We start from the raw sequence: 21,801 nt of genomic DNA on the forward strand, positions 1-21,801 counted from the left end.
TCCTCTCTCTCTTTTCTGGCGGAAAGGATGTAGTGATTTGTTTGACTATTTTTGTCCATTTATCGCTCTCTTGTGCGTGTTGTTTTGCTTCGGAGAATGAATAACCAGCCATCTTCTTCATTGGGTCCGACCATCGTGATACGAGATCTTCCCTTTTTTTATGCAAAATATTTCAGTATATTTTGATTGATAGTTATGGTGAGAATAGTTTTATCTACATTACACCAATTTGTTGGACTAATGTTTAATATTTCGGAATAGTAAGGTGCATTGTCTAAAACAATGACGCTGGGCTCACTTAATCCGTGTTGATATTGTCATAATAATCACTTTTTTTATGTAGACGAAATAGTTATTTTCCTAACAAGTGCAGAAAGTCATGCTTTTCCGCACGCGACTGCAGTTTGCCGAACGACGCGAAGCGGGAGTTCGGCAAGCAGTCGAGTGCGGAAAAGAGACTTTCTGCAAGAGTTAGGAACAATATTTTTTCTAAGAGTCTTTAAAAAATTACCAAATCTTAATCAATTAATTTAATTAATATGAAAATACATACACAAATTAATTCTTTGACAAGGTTGTCAAAACCAAACTTTCAATATAATCAGTTAGCATGACGACGATCTTGGTTTCCATGACGATGATTCAAAACGACTGTTATTGTGTACCGATTTGACTTTCGAATATTATGTCAAAATAATCTTATTTCATCGAATTGTCGCATTAGTCCTGTCGCCAGGGGGGGTACAACGGCCTCGTTAATTCAGATGGACTTACCCAAGTTTTTTTTATGTATTTTGACCCGTAGAACCCGAATTTTTTGGGTAACAGTTGATCCGGATGTCGATAAGATTGTTATAGACCAAGAACTTGAGGAATCAAATAACAGCGATTTTTGGCAAAACAAAACAATATTTTGTATTTTTTGGGTCATTTTAAGCAAAAAATATTTCTACAAGTTTTTTAGTAGGATGCACAGTTTTCGAGATAAACGCGGTTGAACTTTCAAAAAATCGAAAAACTGCAATTTTTAAACCCGAATAACTTTTGATTAAAAAATAAAATAGCAATTCTGCTTAGCGCCTTTGAAAGTTCAAGTCAAATTATGTCGGTTTTGATTATTTGCATTGCTAAAAATTTATTGTGTTATTGTTAAACAAAGCTACAAACAACTAGTGCGTGAGTGATGTTTCTATGATTTCTCATTTAAAATCGAACGAGTAGGTAGAATAGGTACTAGTGCAATCAAGACTATTTCTACGTTACATGCGTTAAAACGCATGTAAAAGCACGGGAAACCCTACGTGTTTATAGCTTTGTTAAACAATAAAAAAATAAATTTTTACCAACGCAAATAATCAAAACCGATATAATTTGACTTAAACTTTCAAATGCGGTAAGCAGACTTGCTATTTTATTTTTTAATCAAAAGTTATTCGGGTTCAAAAATTGCAATTTTTCGATTTTTTTAAAGTTCAACCGCGTTTATCTCGAAAACTGTGCATCCTACGAAAAAACTTGTAGAAATATTTTTTACTTAAAATGGCCCAAAAAATACAAAATATTGTTTTGTTTTGCCAAAAATCGCTGTTATTTGATTCCTCAAGTTCTTGGTCTATAACAATCTTATCGACATCCGGATCAACTGTTACCCAAAAAATTCGTGTTCTACGGGTCAAAATACATAAAAAAAACTTGAGTAAGTCCATCTGAATTAACGAGGCCGTTGTACCCCCCCTGGCGACAGGACTACATTAATTTTATTAAAACAGGAACAAAATAAGATATATTTGAAATAAATTAGTAAATAATATCTAAATATTAGTTTATTGCATGTATTATAATTACTTTAAGGCCATATTAACATATCTAAATTAACACGCGTGCGGAAAAGTAAAAACCGCTTGCGGAAAAGTAACACGCGTGCGGAAAAGTGAAACTTTCTAAACTAAAATGCGTGCGCGAAAGTAGACATTTTTGCACGCTCGTAGAAAAATATTAAATCATCACCTTCTATAAAGCCTGTCTCATCTCCTGCAAGCAGAATTATATAGGGTGTCCCAAAAGTAGCGGAATGGTCGAATATTTCTCGAAATAAACATCGTATCGAAAAACTGAAAAATACTTGTTCAATAATTTTCCAAAGTCTATCGAATGACACCAAACCCGACCCCCCACTCCACCCCCTAGAGGTGAGGTGGGGGGTAACTTTGACATCTTAAATGGAAAACCCAGTTTTTATTTCAGATTCGGATTCATTATGTAAAAGTAAACAACTTTTATTCGAAATATTTTTTCGGATTGTGGATGGATGGCGCTATAATCGGAAAAAACAATTTATTGTGATACCATAGGTAAATTATAGAAACGGTCTAATATCACGAGAAATACACTTCCAAATGAAAAACCAAAAAATACCTATTTAATATTTTTTAAAAGCCTATCGAATAACGCTAAACACGACCATCCACCTCAACCCCTGAAGGTGGGGTGGGGGGTAACTTTAAAATCCTAAATAGCAACCTCCATTTTTTTATTACAGATTTGGATTCGTCATGAAAAATTAAGCAACATTTATTCGAAACATTTTTTAGAATTGTTGATACAGTCCCTGCTCAATTTATTAGACTCACCCTAGAAATATACGTTTTTTTAATTTGAAACACCTCAAAACCAGTGGCGTCTCGTGACCTCAGTATGCGGGTAGGCAACACACACATATATGTATATATATATATATATATATATATATATATATATATATATATATATATATATATTTGTACAAATATTATCGACCGTACTGTATTAAATAGTAATGTTTGAATAACGGCAATTCGGTCAGTTGAAAGAAAACTCTATTTGTTTTAAGTCTCAATATTTCGTCACTATTTGGTGACTTCTTCAGGAGAAAACTGCAAATTTATTAATATTAGACATGGACAAACTTAAATATTTCGATACTTACAACTATAAGAGTAAAAATTTAAATTTCTTTAACATTATTTTGAAAATTGATTTAGAAAATGACAGATTTTATTTTGACTTATTGGGGAGTTATGGTAACTGCAATATATTTTATATTAATAGAATGTTATCTGATATATACAATTTTTAGTGAATAGGTTAAAGTAAAAAAGGAAATTATACATTTACGAAATTTTAAGGTGGAAAGGTAATAGTAGAAAACTAAGAAAGGACCTAGAGTAAGTTAAATTGATTTATAAAATGTAACTGATGGTACTTCATGAGTTAGTGTAAGACTGGTATTTAGAAATTTAATAAAATTGAGGTAGATTAACTATTAGAAGATAAATTGGGTAATTTGTTTATTTAAATGTTATGTATTATAATTAATAATAAATGTTACGTTAAACGTTTAAATATTCGATTTGGAATTTGACGAATTAGAACCCACTCTTCCTGAACTACAACTCTGTTTCTACTGGGTCTACAAACTTCATACGTTTATTATATATAACTTCATACCATTCTGCACTTTTTTATAAGATAGGTATATTTTTGTTAACAATATTTAATTTCTCGATCAAATACTTACCTACATTTTGAGTTATTTGCGAAAAACCGTGTAAAAAGGTGTTTTTTTTTTTGTTGAAAAATGAATATGTTCACTTGCAAATTATTCGAAAATTCTTGACTTAGTGGAAAAACCTCTATAGAACAAAAGTTGCTTAGCATTACTCATTTTAATACCGGACTTATTTTGAACGTATATAAATTAGGGGCAAAACCCGTGAGTAAATGGAATAATTACTTCTACATATTTTGTAATGGCTCGAAATGTCACATAAAAGTAACGTCATCGTTCAGAAAAAAGTTCAGTTATGTTATAAAACTACACAATAATACTAGAATATGTACTAGGTCTATTAGAGGTACTCAAATACCTGCATTTTTAATTTACCGGAAATAAAAATTAGCTATACATTTTTTTCTGAGAGTACCTAACATTGTATTACAAAAAATTGACAATTTGTCTAGAAATGGTAAAATAGAAGTCAATTATATTCTGGACAAAATAAGAAATAGTATAGAGGTGAAATGAAATCGATAGGATCTACTGTTCGAACGCATACTTTTTACATTTAACAGAACAGAGCTACTAGGTCTGGATCCCGCGTATGAAAAAAAAAATAGATTAATAGCAAGCTGAAAATTTGTTAATAGCTTAAGGGTGTCTAGTCGGTTAAACTTTGATATATGGGAACACTGCAACAGGGGCAGTTTTAATTGTGGAACAGGTTAAAAATTTGGAACGGTCAGACAACGAAAACGGCACATTTATTTTGTCCGGCAGAACAGACTCTCCGATCAGAGATTAAACTCTCATGCAAAAATCAGACTGCTATTTATCACCTGTCATAATTCCCGTCATTTGACAAATTCTACATGTTCCACTCATTAAAACGCCCATTTGGTGATAAATAACAGTCTGATTTTTGCATGAGAGTTTAATCTCTGTTCGGAGAGTTGTCTGTTCTGTCGGACAAAATACATGTGCCGTTTTCGTGGTCTGACCGTTCCAGATTTTTAACCTGTTCCACAATTAAAACTTCCCTTGTTCCAGTGTTCCCATATATCAAAGTTTGTCCAACTAGACACCCTTAAGCTATTAACAAATTTTCAGCTTGCTATTATCCAACTTTTTTTCATATGTGGGATCCAGACCTATACGGCCGGTGAACGGCATGATCACTGGCATAATACGCCAGAGCACGCGGGTTCAAGCCCTGCAAACGACAATCAATTTTTCATTTCTAAAAATGATAAGAGCCGTTTCACCGTACCTCGGAGAGCACGTTAAGCCGTCGGTCCCCCTGGGCTAGTGTACATCGACAATAGTTACTTGAAACAGGTTAAAGGTGTAAATGGCGCCGGAACAATCCGAAAGGATCTCTCCGGCAAAAATGCCCTACGATATTATTATTATTTCATTTAACAATTTCTGAGGACCTTTCTGATGGAATTACTTCAAAGAAGTTATTAAAAGCAGATAGTGATGTGTACCAAATACAATGGATTATATTTTTCTTTGACAAAACACCACTAGTTGTCAACGTTTAAATGAATAATATTGATAAAATGACAGGGAATTTCCAAAATATAAATAGCCGAGGACATCTAATTCTTTCATTTTGAGTTTTAAATTATGCAAGTTTTTATCAAGAATGCATTTTTTAAATAGAAATTAATTCGTATTTCTGTAATAGAGTTTTAGTGTCTTGCAAATCTTCATGGCATTTAATCCAATTCAAATTCTTTATAATCTTATAGTAAATATAACCAGTAACATGCACATGTAACAGCACACGTTTCTAAATTTGTGGTTGTTGTCTTAAATTCCTCTTTAACTTATCACAGCACAATACGCAGCTAATAGAAGGTAATACACCTATAGGGTAAGTTCGGCTCTGACGCCACTGTTAACTACTCGCAAGTCAGACAGCCACTGAGAAATCTCGATACGGTTTTCGAGTAGCGCCATCTAGTTGCCGATACGTCTTTCGGTTACCAGGAGGTGAGCTATCTATGGGTAAGTTTATAATCAATGGTTCGGCTACAAGATTCTGTGCCTATCCACTTTCAAAATTCGTAGAAATCGGGCCCGTACCAGGCCTTTAGTTCGTGTAAACAAAGAGAGATCGCACGTCAATTCGATGTTGGCGTCGTTCTATTTCAGGCTACGTTCACGAGTGCCTGACCAAGGAATAATAATGCACTTACTGATACTACAAGGAGCGTACAATAATTATAACTTCGGATAAATTTTTTTTGGATATTTTTAAAAATAATTTGGATAATTTTTGCTTTTTTATTGTAGGTATTGTGTCAAAATTTATAAATTGCAATTTTGAAATAAGTAATTTATATTAATAATTTATATTACTGTACTACATTTGAAGAGGGTAGGCGGCGCCTACCTTGCCTACCCCGACGGGCCGCCCCTGCTCAAAACTACGTTCAAAGTCATACGGAACTGCTGAATGGGTTAAATAGCAATTACTTAATAATCGTGCTACATTATTCAGTTAAAAATGGTAAAACTTTTTGATTGAATTGTGAAAACTTGACAGATGGCAATAAAATGGGCTAAAGGGTGCAATGACTTAACTTTTTTCAATTTTATTTTTTTAGTTAAATTAGTGATTGGTGTTCAATTTTCGTAAAATTTTCAGTGGTGAGTGTTAATATTGTTCTATATTAATGGTAGTTTTTAATTTGTTCATTTTATTTTAACATATTGATAGAAATATGATAATTTCTAAAAGACGAATATCGTCGATTAGTATTTTTTCATATGGGTGATTGTAAAACTCTTTCTGTTGAGCAAATCTCTTCTCTTACTGCTCTGTTAGAAAATATCACATGTTGTCAAAGAGAAATAGTAAAAAAATGTGGTGTATCTTAATCGTTGATTCGGAGGTTGAGTCAAAAACCTAAAGAGAAATATCCTGTTACATCAATTTTGAGGGTCGGTATGACAGAAAGATTTCAGTCACCCCCAGAAGGCAACGAATTTTAAAGAATTTGGCTGTAAAACACACAAGAGTCACCCAGAGCAAGATCAGGAATAAATTGGAAGAATCAGAGTGTTCAGTATCGGATTCCACTATATGCCGAACATTGTAGAGTATGGGATTCAAATGTCATAGGACAGTTAAGAAACTAACTAAACAATAAACAATCACCACAAATGCTCAAAAAATGCTTAGTTTGGCCCAATTTGCATAAAGACTCCACAGTCATATAATATTTATGCAAATTGGCCGAAACTAAGCGTTTCTTGAGCATTTGTGGTGGTGGTTTTGGTTCCATAACTGGCCTATGACATTTAAATCCCATACTGTACAAATTTCGGCGTACAGTGGAGTCCGATACTGAACACTCTGCTTCTTCCAATTTATGCCTTATATCGCTATGGGTGACTCTTCTGTGTTTTACAGTCAAATTATTTAAAATTCGTTGTCCTCTGGGGTGACTGAAATCTTTCGGCCATACGGATCCCTCCAAATAGATGTAACAGGATGTTTCTCTTTAGGTTTTTGATTCAACCTGCGAACTGACGATTAGGGTACACCACACTGTTTTGCTATTTCTCTTTGACAACATGTGATATTTCCTAATAGAGCAGTAACAGAAGAGATTTGCTCAACAAAAAGATCTTTACAATCACCCATATGAAAAAATTATAATCGAAGATATTCGTCTTTTAGAAATTATCATATTTCTCTTAATATGTTAAAATAAAATAAACAAATTAAAAACTACCATTAATATAGAACAATATTAACACTCACTACTACAAATTTTACGAAAATTGAACACCAATCACCAATTTAACAAAAAAACTAAAGTTGAAAAAAGTGAGTCACTGCACCCTTTTAGCCCATTTTATTGCCACCCGTCAAGTTTTCCTAATTCAATCAAAAAAGTTCACCATTTTTATTTTAATTATGTAGCAGGATTATTAAGTAATTGCTATTTAACACATTCAGCAGTTCCGTATGACTTTGAACATTCTTTTAAGGTTTTTCAAATTAAAAAAACTCATATTTCTAGGGTGAGTCTAATAAATTGAGCAGGGACTGTAGATGGCGCTAATAAATCGTTTTTTCCAATTATAGCGCCATCTAGTAACAATTCTAAGAAATGTTTCAAATAAATGTTGCTTAGTTTTTTATGAGGAATCCAAATCTGCAATAAAAAATGGAGGTTGCTATTTAAGATTTTAAATTTACCCCCTACCCCACCCCTAGGGGGTGGGTTGGAGGGTCGTGTTTAGTGTTATTCGATAGGTTTTTGAAAAATATTGTTCTTGAATTTTTTGGTTTTTATTTGGAAGTGTATTTCTCGAGATATTAGATCGTTTCTATAATTTACCTATGGTATCACGATAAATGGTTTTTTCCAATTATAGCGCCATCTATCCATAAATCGAAAAATTGTCTCGAATAAAAGTTGCTTACTTTTACACAAGAAATCCAAATCTACAGTAAAACCTGGGGGTTTCTATTTAAGATTTTAAAGTTGGCCCGGCCCCACCCCACCTCCAAGGGGTGGAGTGGGGGATCGTGTTTGATGTCATTGGATAGATTTTTAAAAATTATTGAAAACGCGTTTTTTAGTTTTTCGATCCGATCTTTAGTTCGCGAAATATTCGACCGTTCCGCTACTTTTGGGACACCTTGTATATGTTGCTTCCCTTCTCCACCAGTACGCTTGATCAAGATTATGATGATGATAAGTTGTCATCTTGCATTATTCTCTTGGTTGCACCCTTGGAAAATATCCATGTTTCGTCTAAATGTATAAAAGTTGTCCTGAGAAACTTAATTCTATTATGTATAAATAACAGAACTTATTTCACAAAGCGCTTTAATACATTTAATTCAAACAAAATTTTAAATTTTCGTCTCCATATATCGTTCGTTTATAATTTAGAGTGACGGGCGAATTTTGTGGTGATCGTTTTTAGGAAATTCAATTTTCTCATTTTTTAATTGCAGATATTAATTTTTACCCGGTAATTCCAATATATAACACACGCGTTGTTGTACAAGTACAGGCGTTTTGTCCACTACTGTTTTTTCCACAATAAAGTACTTATGTAGGTTACAAATCAATTGGGTTTACCCACCCAAAGTATCCAATATAGCCCAGTAAATGAACAGGAAATACGGCGATACCGTGTAATTTTCAGGGTCAACTCCGAATTGCAATTGAATGAAAATTTGGATTTAGGTTCTACTTAGATACTCTCCTCTTCAAAGTTAAACTTGTGCCGTTAGTTTCTTTTACTTGGGGGGTGACAGTTACCTCTTCTCGGGAGTGAAAGAACGCGCGTTTAAAATAAGTCTGGAAATAGATAAATTGACTCATTATGTATAAGCAACACCAACACCGAAATGTACAAATGGGTCTACTGATTAAGTAAATGTATAAGCAAATTTCGTTCTATAGAGTTTTTTATGTAAGTCAATACTTTTCGAGTTACTTGCGATTGAAAATGTTTATTTTTCGACCAAATAACCACTTTTACAGTCGGTTTTTCGCAAATAATTCAAAAACTAAATGTTTTATCGAAAAAATACTCTTAGGAAAAATGTAGCATAGAAGAAAACAAAAAGAGTTTTGTATTCTTGAAGTCTATAGACCCAACAGAAGCAAAGTTGTAACTCATGAAAAAAAGTTCTTATTCGTCAAATTCCAATTCGAAGATTAAAATAGGGCAGTCAATGAGGGTATGTGGCTCCGAGTTCCATCCTACTACATCGATTTACGTGATATTTTCACAGTAAGTAGGGAATAGCCCAAGAAACGAAGTCTACCCTATGCCGATGTGGCTTTTGTCTTGGGGGGCGGTTCCCACCCCTTCTCAGGGGTGGACAATTTTTTGCTTAAATAACTACGGAAGTTGCTAGAGATCTTAATACTAAGCAAAAACTGTTCTGTAATTTTTTTTTCGAAAACTCAATACTTTTTGAGTTATTCCTGGTTGAAAATTGGCCATTTTCATTGAAACATAACACCTTCTCAAACGGTTTTTTGCGAATACCTTAAAAACTATGCATCTAACTAAAAAAACCATATAAAACATTTTTGTAGCTTATAAAATAACAAAGAGATTATTTTCTTTATGAATCTTCTAGTTATAACACAAAGAGAGATAATATGGTACGTGAAAAAAACTTGTTTTCTTGGTGCCTGCTCAAATCAGTGTATTTAACATGAAATAACAGAGAAACGGTCGATGTTAGGTGTATAATGCTACCAATTATCCACAAGAATTTAAATGCATCGTTTTCCTTCTACAATACATTTTACTATAGTGTTCTTTTTATGTTCAAAAAGTTAAGCGGGTTTAAAATAAAATGGTTCTTAAAAAAATAAGATCTAATTATTGAGCGCATTTTTAAATTTTCTTAAAAATCTTCCTATTTCTCCATGTAACTCGAAAATGATAAGAGATGCCAAAAAAAAAGATGCCATACAAAAATGTAGGTTTCTTCTAGATAAACATTTTGATTTTATTTTTTATAACAGTATCTCTTATCATTTTCAAGTTACATGGAGAAAAAGGAAGATTTTTAAGAAAATTTATGTATGCGCTCTATAATTTGATCTTATTTTTTTCAAAAACCATTCATTTTAAACCCGCTCAACTTTTTGAACATAAATTCTTGCATTTAAATTCTTGTGGATGAGGGGTTAAATATACTTCTCAATTTTTTTCTTAAAATTCGTTAGTCATCAATTTTTTGCAGCATATCTCGCTTAGTTTGAATGTAATCGACATTTAATATTGATTTATTTGAAAGGACTTTTCAAGCACAATAAAAGGTATTGGTATCATTATACACCTAAACTCTTTTTATCTACCATATCTCTTTTTGTGTTATAACTAGAAGATTGAAGAAGGAACGAATCTCTTTGTTTTTTTATGAGCTACAAAAATGTTTTATATAATTTTTTTAGTTAGATGCATTGTTTTTAAGGTATTCGCAAAAAACCGTTTGAAAAGGTGTTATATTTCAATGAAAATGGCCAATTTTCAACCACGAATAACTCAAAAAGTATTGAGTATTCGAAAAAAAATTATAGAACAGTTTTTGCTTAGAATTAGGTTCTCTAGAAACTTCCGTACTTAGTTGTTTAACTAAAAAATTTTCCACCCCCGAGAAGGGGTGGGAACCGCCCCCAAGTCCAAAGCACACATCGGCATAGGGTGGACTTTGAATAAGGAGATATTTTCAGGCTATTCCTAAAATTTCATTAAAATCCATGCAGTAGGATAAAATTCGGAGGTAATAACCTGTTCTTGCTCTCATTGACTGCCCTAAAAAGCTTTATTTTTATTTTTTATAAAAGTTTCTGGCATCAAAACTAAACGAGTTACGGCCAAAATAAAGTTGCACCCTTTTTTTCTTAAAAAAAAATCGTGAAAATCTCCACCTATTTAGCATCCCAAATGAAATTAATCGTTACAGCTTTACAGAAAATTTGCTTTACTAATGAATTTTTTATATGATCTCTAAGTTTTACCGGTTTAAAGTGCTTATTTTTGAAATGGCTTATAGAGCCAGTCACTGAAGGTGAATATGAACTATTACCTCCGATTTCGTTAAACCCCCCTTGATTTTCTGGAAAATTGATGAGTGGTTAGAGGATATCTCAAAGAACAAAGGTGACATGGTGCCAACTTGCGCTTTTACCCTGGGGGTGGGTGCCACCCCTTCTCAAGGGTGAAAATTATTTTATTAAAATATATCTCATAATTCGATAGAGGAACAAATTCTAAGCAAAATTTGTTATATAAAGTTATTAAAATAAATCAAAACTTTTTGAGTTATTAAAGATCAAAGATTTTAATTTTTTGTGAGAAAAATGCATGTTTTTAACCGATTTTTCATAAATAACTCAAAAACTATAAATATTTACAAAAAAGTTATTATTACCAAAATTGAAGATAATAAAAAGTGAAATAAACCCCCTACTAAAAAAACCTTTTAATGTTAACTGGAAGTGAGTTATTAGGTCATTGAATGTATATTTTTTTCGGCGAGGACCCAAATCTAAGTATTCAAGCTTAAATAACGGGAAAATGATGCATTTTATAACATAAATTTATTAAGCATTTGTCAAAGTACTTAAAAATATCTATCAAATGAGTCCCCGAACAAGTTGATAGCATTAAAATTTATGCCCCAAAATTTTTTCAAAATTTATCTTTTAAAATTTTCTCCAAAAAATGTTATTGTTTTTTTTAATAACTGCGTTAATTTTTATGATATCAGGTTTACCTGAAAACCATTTGAAAGCTAATTCCAAGGGCAATTAAACTACGTTGAATTTAATCTTCTAAACCCCTTACTTTTTTAAATAAAAGGTTAAATGGCCCCCGTTACATGGTTCTCGCAGCAAAATTTAAGCTTTAAACGTTTCTATCTCAGTTATTTTTTACCCCATAGAAATAATAAAAAAAGGTAAAATATTTGATACGGAAAAAACTAAAGTTTGGTTAAATATAATTTTTTACGTATATTGAGTATTTTTGTTTCTGATTAATTCTGATTTTTTTAAATCATACCTTTTTTGAAAAATGTTCATTCTAAACCGGTCAAAATTGTTGAAATCATTACTTATGTTAATATAAAGAAATTATTGTAATAGTCCAAGTAATGAAGCTTAAAATAGGACAAAACCTCGCAATTTTTACAGAATGGATCGATTTGCTTGAAAATTTGAGAATAAGTAGTGGATAGTCCAAGGATCAAAATCTACATGATGCCAAAAGGCGCTTTTACCATGGGGGTGGTTGCCACACCATCTCAGGGGTGGAAATTTTTTATTATATTTTGACCACAAAAGTTGGTAAAAACATTCATTATAAGCAAAAAACCTTCTATACATTTTTTTGATAAAATTAATAGTTTTCGATTTATTCGCTATCAAAAGTGTTAGTTTTATATCGAAAAAATCAATGGTTTTAATCAGTTTTCTGCTAATAACTCCAAAAGTGTTCGTTTTATCAAAACAATTTGACTTAACAAAAATGTACCTTTTGAAAAATTAAACAAAACCGTTGTTTTTAATTTTCCTTAAGACCAATACTAATCGAACTATACTTTATTATATGTTCTCTTTTTCGTCAAATGCTAAATATTGTAGTTTCAAAGTCAAAAGACGGGAAAACTATGCATTTTTCGAGGATAACTTGTTTAAAGTAACTTAAAGTATCTAAAAACATCTATCTCCAGAAATAGAAAAAACGTTTCTAGCTCAAAAACTGAGTAACTTATAATGAAAAGAATGTCAGTCCCTATTTTTTTCAGCAAAAAATGATCGGAAACAACCCCGTAACCATCACCCTAATTAAAATTAGATTTACCTGATTTGGTCTTCTTTATTTATGTATTATTAATAGGTTCTAGAAGTTCCATCGGCTTAGAATAATTAGTTTTTAAAAAAATGGATTTAAAAGCGAATAACGAGTTTTTGTAGTTTGGTAAAAAATGCCTTTTTCTTTATGATAGAAAGATTAGCATCAGAGATACGAAAAAATATTTAAATATGAAATTGTAGCTAATTTAATTGCCAAGAACTTGGTTTGAAAAAAATTTTTCTACGGCAGAAATTGAGTGAGCTATTGACAATTAAAACTTGTAATAACATACAAAAATCACCTTTACCAACTCTTTCAATGTCACCTCTTTTTGTGACTGAGTATTTTAATAGGATTTAATATTAATAGCCTTATAGACCTTGTAAAAACCTACAAAATTCTTTTTTAACAAACTTTCTAAGATAAAAAATAAAAAAGTTACGGTTAAAAAATCAATATATATGTTTTTTTAGGAGAAATCCAATTGGAAGCATAATGATGTAAGTTAGTGGTGTTTTTAGTCACTGCCCTTATGCATTCTTCTTTATTTATGTATTATTAATAGATTCTAGAAGTTTCACTGGCTTAGAATGATTAGTTTTTAAAAAACTGGAGTTTAAAGCGAATAACCAATTTTTGAAATTTGGTAAAAAATGCAATTTTCTTCAGAATAGAAAGATTGGCATCAGAGATACGAAAAAATGTTTCAATGTGAAATTGTAGGTTATTTGATTCCCAAAAACTTGGTTTGAAAACATTTTTTCTACGGTAAAAATTGAGTGAATCGTAAATGAGTATACCATCGAAAAACATTGATTTTTTAGATATAAAACTACCACTTTCGATAGGGAATAAATCGAAAACTATTAATTTTATCAAAAAAATGTATAGAACGTTTTTTGCTTAGAATGAATGTTTTTATCAACTTTTGCAGTCAAAATATAATAAAAAATTTCCACCCCCGAGATGGGGTGGCAACCACCCCCATGGTAAAAGCGCCTTTCGGCATTATATAGACTTTGATCCTTGGACTATCTACTACTTATTCTCAAATGTTCAAGCAAATCGACCTATTCTGTAAAAATTGCGAGGTGAAAAGCTTCGGTTCCTGGACTATAAGGATTACTATAAATTTTACTATACTAGTCGTAACCATAAAACGTCGCAAACTGGAATACCTGGGTCATATAATGCGCAATGAACAACGATATGACCTACTTCGGACCATACTTCAAGGTAAAGTGTATGGGAAAAGAGGTCCAGGACGAAGAAGAATATCCTGGCTGCATAACCTGCGAAAATGGTTTAACTTAACCACTACCGGACTTTTCAGGGCAGCAGTCAACAAAGTCAGAATAGCCATGTTAGTGTCCAACATCCGTAACGGATAGGCACCATAAGAAGATAAATTTTAATTTTTGTGGAAATGGCGTATGTTTTATTTTTCACTTTTTCCTAAAAAATTCGAAAGGGTTCTCTAAGTTTCATCATAACTTGCTTAATTTTAATGATATTAACTTTTTCTGAAACTCAATTGATAGGTAATCCAAAGTACACACACCGGCAAAATTAGCCGAACGCCTTTGTTTGAATGTTTGATGTCACGAATTTTCTAAACCAGTGGTTCGATTTGAGTGATTATTTTAGTATGTAATAGCCTTATTATTTAAGAATATCGTTGTAATAATACTGCTGCTAGACAGCTAAATATCTTTTTATACCGGGTGTAACAATAATACTGTGTTTTTTTCTTAAAGTTTGGAACACCCTGTGGACTATTCTAGCATATATAAAATATTGAAATTAAAACTTAATTATAGCCTTAGGCTTTCTTAACATCTTATTTTTTGATTCATTTGCTTATGTTGGAAAATAAAAAAGTTATGGGCTTTAACAACTAGCCATGTTTTTTATCGATAAATCCTCATAGTAGGGGAGGAAAGTATGCTAAATTTGCAGTTACTCGAGAGTTATGGGGATCCATTGGATTGTGAATAGTATGTGCTAAAACCAGAAAAAGGTTAAGTTAAGTTTTCCATATATTGGGGGACTTTTCATTTATTAATTTATTTTCCATTTGAAACAATCGTTTTTTCTCGATTATAGCGCCATTTATCCATAATATAAAAAATGTTGCGAATAAAAGTTGCTTATTTTTACGTCAAAAATCCAAATCTGCAATAAAAATTAGGGGCTCCTATTTAAGATTTTAAAGTAATCGCCCACCCCACCTCCGTGGGGGGACGTGTTTGGTGCCATTCGATAGATTTTTGAAAAATACTGAATACGTGTATTTTGCAGTTTTACGACCTGATGTTCATTTCGCGAAATATCGTATTTAAAATTTTTAATTTACCCCCACCCCTCTCTGTGGGTGACGTGTTAAGTATTATTCGATCGATTTTTGAAAAATATTGAACACGTATTTTTCAGTTTTTGTGACTCGCCCATTTTCTTACGCCCAGCTCAAATCGTCAGATTTTTTAAATATACACTATTTTGCATGTACTTAACTTACCTTATCTTAATCTGACGATTTCGAGTTTTTCTAAGAATAGATTTTTTTCGGTCCCCCTTAGTGAATTCCCCGGTGTTAAGAACCAATATATGGTATAGGTACATTTACAGGGTGCAAGGTTTCCCCCCATGTGATAATCTGACGCACTCGAGTAACTGAAAAAATCCCCGCTTGGGCTCCCCTACCATCATTATCTGCTTAGTTTAATAAACAATCCTAAAGTAATTCAATAGATGTATTAAAAAATAAATTAATAAGCGATGTAAGCCATGTCACGATGACGGCCTTCCGTGGATTTCAGCTGAACTAGCTGAACATCAGATCGAAAATCTGCAAAATACACGTATTCAATATTTTTTAAAATTTATCGAATGGCACCAAACACGTCCCCCACGGAGGTGGGGTGGGGGATTTAATTTAAAATCTTAAATAGAAGCCCCCAATTTTTATTGCAGATTTATATTCTTTACGTAAAAATAAGCAACTTTTATTCGACACATTTTTTAGAATTATGGATGGATCGCGCTATAATCGAAAAAAAAAACGATTGTTTTAAATGGAAAATAAATTAAAAAAATGAAAAGTCACCCACTATATGGAAAACTTAACTTAACCTTTTTCTGGTTTGAACACATACTATTCACAATTCAATAGGTCCACATAACGCTCGAGTAACTGCAAATTTAGCATACTTTCCTATGACGATTTATCGATGAAAAACATGCCTAGTTATTAAAGCCCATAACTTTTTTATTTATTATTATTTGTCGGTCTTGACGGTCCAGTTAGCTGGGGCTCAGTCGATCGACAAGTTTAGTGGATTTGCGATTTGCGGTCGCTGGTTCGAGCCTCAGCTAGGTCATGAAATTTATAAAAGGCCAACGCCGTAGTATAAAACTCAATAGAGTCTACGGCTTGGCCCCTGATTCTAAATCAAATTTCGACCAAAAACAAGTCGCTTTCAATATGGCGACTGTCGAAATTATTTGACACGGAGATGAATGAATGGCCAAAAGCGAGGTTAGGTTTAGTTTAGATGTGTTTTGTTTATTTCTTGCAAGGAAAACTAAATCAAAAGGTATTATAATATAGCTGGGTTTAATTGAAATTTGCTTGTTTTGAGGAATTAGATAGAATAGTAAATTAGAAATATAATAATTGAGAATGTCCACAACATGAATCATCAACTCAATGAAAGATGTGAGGTAATAATCTGGGAAAATTAGTAAAAAACAAGGAAAATTAATTACCAGCTATTTTATTGCTGGACATGCTGAAATCAAATCTTAAGATTTCCTATATTAGTAATATAGCTGTGCAAAGTCCACAGAAAGTGTGCTATTTTGTTTATAAACAAATTAGCACTCCGAAATCTTTTTTTTTATTATTGCTCTATAACTCCGAAAATTTTAACTTTAAACCAAAACACTCACATAAAAATTGACAGTAATTTAATTCTGCACATTGATAATTTATTCCAATTTCCTTCGACGGAAATTTTCTTCGGAAAATTCGGGTTTTCCAAACAAAATCTTTAATTTTCAACTAAAATTTGAGGGAAGTAATTATTTATCAATAATTAAATAATTTGGTGACAGTGACATAAATCTTTTTTGTTATGAGTGTCTTGAAGATATGAAAATTTGTATGTACAAAGAGGACCGGAATTAAAAGGTATCTAATGGTTCAAAGATTAAAATCCTGTTGTTTATAACTCTGTCGCAAATGCCGGTCAAATTTGACCGGTTATACCTGGAATCACTCCTCGCAATTCAATTTGTTTTTCTTCGAAAAGGACACAGAAGCCGTGCTCTTTTGAACAGCGTTAACTTAATTTAATTTAATCTAATATTTTCTGAGGGGTTCTATTTGTTTATAAGCCAAAAAATTGTTTCTTTATAACATTCCTGAGACCGCTCAAATGGTCCAATTTCAATCCTGTAAGGTACGTTGAATAGGTATAGTGCTTTTTTATATGAAAATCATAGTTATTCTGGTGTATCATAATCTTTCTGGTTATTATTTCGACCGAAATTTTTTAATTAACATTTTAATTATTGCTAAACTATTGGTTAGATTGTCGCCGGTCTCCTGATATACAGAGAGGGGCTAAATTATGGAATAAATTCATTTTCTCTAAAATGGACGATTTTAGAGAAAAATCCCGAAACAGGTCGATTTTTATTTTTAAATTAAATTTCTTGGCATATATTTCAAACTAGTGACGTCATCCATCCGAGCGTGATGACGTAATTATTTTTTTAAATAGGAATATGGGTTCGTGTTGTAGCTCATTTACAAAGGCGTTCAATGCTCTATTCAGTATTATAAACATTAATATCATTATTTATACAGGGAGGCCAAAAAAAATTTGAATTAAATTAATTGACGCAAGAAGAAGAATGCATGTAATTTATTTAACTCAAAATACATTCTATTGCTGTCAGAAAATAGAAAAAAATGTTTATTTTGCAAATAAACATTGCTTTTAGCTTAAATTAAAAGTTCAAACTGCCAATAGGTAGGAGGGAGGCTGTTTGTGATTTAATTTAAGCGAAAAGAAATGTTTATTTGTGAAATAAACCTTTTTTTCTATTTTCTGACAGCAGTACAATGTATTTTGAGTTAAATAAATTACATACATTCTTCTTGTTGCGCCAATTAATTTAATTCAAAATTTTTTTTGGCAACCCTGTATAAATACCTAATGATATTAATGTTTATATTACTGAATAGAGAATTAAACGCCCTTTCAAATGACCTACCACACGACCCCTATTCCCATTAACAAAATTATCGATTACGTCATCACGCTCAGATGGATGACGTCACTAGTATGAAATATATGACAAAAAATTGTAATTTAAAAATAAAAATCGACCTCTTTCGGGATTTTGCTCCAAAATCGTCCGTTTTAAAGAAATGAATTTATTCCATAATTTAGCCCCTCTGTATAATCTACTATAATAAATCTTTCATGTCTTCAATTATTTAATTATTGATAAATAATTAGGTACTTCCCTAAAATTTTAATTGAAAATGGCAGATTTTTTGGGAAAACTCGGATTTTCTGAGTAAAATTTTTGTTGAAGGAAATCGGAAAAAAAATAACTTTGTGCAGAACTAAATTACGGTGAATTTTTATTTGAGTGTTTTTGGCTCAAAGGAAAAATTATAGGAGTTACAGACCACTAATTGAAAAAAAAAGAAGATTTAGGAGTGCTAATTTGTTTATAAATAAAATAACACACTTTCTGCGGACTTGTCATACCCCATATTACTAATATATGCAATCTTAAGATTCGATTTTAGCAATAAAATAGCTGGTAAATAATTTTTCCCAAAAATGGTATTTTTTCGATAATTTTCCCAGACTATCAACAAAATCCAAGAAACCGAAGCGCCAACCCAAATTCTGAGCAGTCTCAACATGATAAGGTTAATATCCCCAAGAATCGCTATACTCTCCGGCTGTCATGGCGGTGTCGAAATAAAATTGCGACTGTCGAAATGAATTAGAATCAGGGCCTTGGTCTGGAATAAACTGGCGTCTGATCGGCCTATGGAGGAGCGGTACGGGAAGGGATAAGGGCTTCCGGCTTGGTGATACTCCTCCATAGATCCCTACCGAAGGGCGTTGACGCCTAAGAACGGTGTATACATACAACTTTTTTATTTTCCAACATAAGCAAATAAATGAAAAAAGGAAATGTTAAGAAAGTCTAAGGCTATAATTGAGTTTTAATTTCAATATTTTTTATATGCTAGAATAGTCCACAGGGTGTTCCAAACTTTAAGAGAAAAACACAGTATTATTGTTACACCCGGTATAAAATGATATTTAGCTGTCTAGCAACAATATTATTACAACGATATTCTTAAATAATAAGGCTATAACATACTAAAAAAATCACTCAACTCAGACCACTGGTTTAGGAAATTCGTGACATCAAACATATCCCATTTTTAAGGTGTTCGGCTAATTTTGCCGGTGTGTGTACTTTGACAAATGCTTAACAGGTATATTTTATAAAATGCATCGTTTTCCCGTTATTTAAGATTGAATACTTAGATTTGAGTACTCGTCGAAAAAAATTTACATTCAATTACCCACAACTCAATTTGACTTAAAATTAGTTTAGCTCTTTAAATGAGGAGTGTATTCAATGTTTTATTATCTTCAATTTTGGTAATAATAACTTTTTTGTAAAAGCTTCTAGTTTTTGAGTTATACGTGAAAAACAGCTTTAAAGCATGCGAAAAAAATAAAAGCATACACGAAAAAATAAAATATTTGGTCCTCAATAACTCAACAAGCATTGATTTATATTAATAACTTTATATAACAAATTTTACTTAGAATTTATCCTTACATCGATTTATGATATTATTTTTGATAAAATAATTTTCACCCCCGAGAAGGGGTGGCTTCCACCCCCAAGGTAAAAGCGCAACTTTGCATCATGTCACCGTTGTTGCTTGAGGTATCCTCTAACTACTCACCAAGTTTCATGAAAATCGATGGAGGTTCAACGAAATCGGAGGAGAAAACCTTCAGTGACTCCACTATTAAACGAGTCTAATTACGAGTGTATGCAAACTTTGACCAGCCATATATTAACCAATTTTTGTTTTACAGAAAAACAAAATGAAACTAGCATATTTATAAAAGCAAAAGCTAAATTTTTTACTCTTTGAGATTTTTCGTATCACTAATACTTTTTAAGTTTTTTGAAAAAAGAGCATTTTCCAAAATGTTTAAGAATTTTTTTTTACTATAAAACCAAATTTTTTCAAAAATAAGCAGTTCGAACCGGTTAAACTTACAAATCGTATAAACAATACAAATACGTATACGATTTTCACGATTTTTTTTACCAAAAAAAAGGCTAACTTTATTTTGAGCGTAACTCGTTTAGTTTTGATACTAGAAACTTTAATAAAAAGTAAAAATAAATATTTTTTAAACACTTCAAAAAATTTTAATAAGTTTTTCCAGAAAATTGCTTAATTTTTTGGTTATTTCCTGTTGAAATATTCGATTTGGAACTTGACGAATAAGAACATACTTTTCATGAGCCTACAACTTTGCTTTCACTAGGTTTATAGACTTCATTATCTTTCGTTTTTTCGATTTTTTCGTTTTTTTATATGCTACATTTTTGCTAGGAATATTTTTTTCGATAAAATATTTACTTTTTGAGTTATTTGCAAAAAACCGCATGAAAAAGCTTTTTTCCCTAAAATTAAACATTTTTAATTGCAAATAACTCGAAAAATATTGACTTACTTAAAAAACTCTATAGAGCAAGAGTTGCTTAAAATTAATCAATTTATCCATTTCCGGACTTATTTTAAACGCGCATTTTTTCACCCCCCGAGAAGGGGTAACTTGTCACCCCTCAAGTAAAAGCAACCAACGCAGTGGCGTAGCGTAGTGGGGGCGACAGGGGCGGCACTTTTTAGGGGGCGGAAAAATTTAACAATATATAATAAAAATATTTTGTAAACATTTGAACCATTTTATATTTTTATCGCAACTGCAAATTCGGACCGATTGAAAGGAGCACGGAATTTTTCATTACTTATTTTGCGACGAATTCGGGGAATTCCTTTTCTTTGAATGATATTTATTGCGACTGGCAACAACGTCTATACTGACTTGTGGGAATTCCCCGTTTATGACTAACAATCAGCACCAGCACAACTTTTTTCGGCACTTTAGAACGTTGCTATTCTTTTTTTTTCTCATCGACACATCGTTGGGAAGTTCTGATAGCAGCTACAGGCAAAAGAAGGATTCAAGAGGCGCGGTGGAGTGCAAGAGGCTATGCCGTAAATGTGACATGGCATCATTACAAAGACATTCTCGTCACTTTGGAAAAACTGACAGAGGCAGGTGAAGCTTAAACACTAGAACAGATGCAGGTGCTTCACTAGTTTCGATGCAGTCGTTTTCCTTTCTTTGTTTTTGGGTCTGTGTCAACCGGTGCTACATGAAGTGAATGATGCATACAAATATTTACAAACAAGGGGACTTGACATAAGATTGTAAGCTCAGAAAGTAAATGCTTTGCAGTTGATATTGACAGCGAAAAGAGAGGAATGGGCAAATGGCGCAGTAGGTTATGCAAAAATATGTGTGAAGAACTTGGAATTTCCATAAAACCTCGGAGGCGCATAACAAGAAAGCATATTTTCGATGACGTAAAAATGAGTTGAGACGAAAGCTGTTTTCTTCGTTAGATAGAGTTATTGTAAAAATTCGTGATCATTTTGAATAGCAACAACACTGAATGTAATCTAGACTACGTATCTGACGAAATTGAATAGCAGGGTTTCAAGCTGGAGAAACTTTGACTGCGGACTTTCGTTGCTGCTA

The 21,801-nt window shown here is 32.1% G+C and overlaps 1 protein-coding gene across 5 annotated transcripts in view; it reads right to left on the minus strand.

Annotated features, from left to right (window-relative positions):
* The window catches only part of LOC114325543 (protein SERAC1), an 86,537-nt gene that overhangs the window by 48,015 nt on the left and 16,721 nt on the right, over nt 1-21,801 (minus strand). The gene's annotated exons all lie outside the window — the stretch shown is intronic.

This window comes from Diabrotica virgifera, chromosome 1, assembly GCF_917563875.1.
Source record: "Diabrotica virgifera virgifera chromosome 1, PGI_DIABVI_V3a".
Lineage (NCBI taxonomy): Eukaryota > Metazoa > Arthropoda > Insecta > Coleoptera > Chrysomelidae > Diabrotica > Diabrotica virgifera.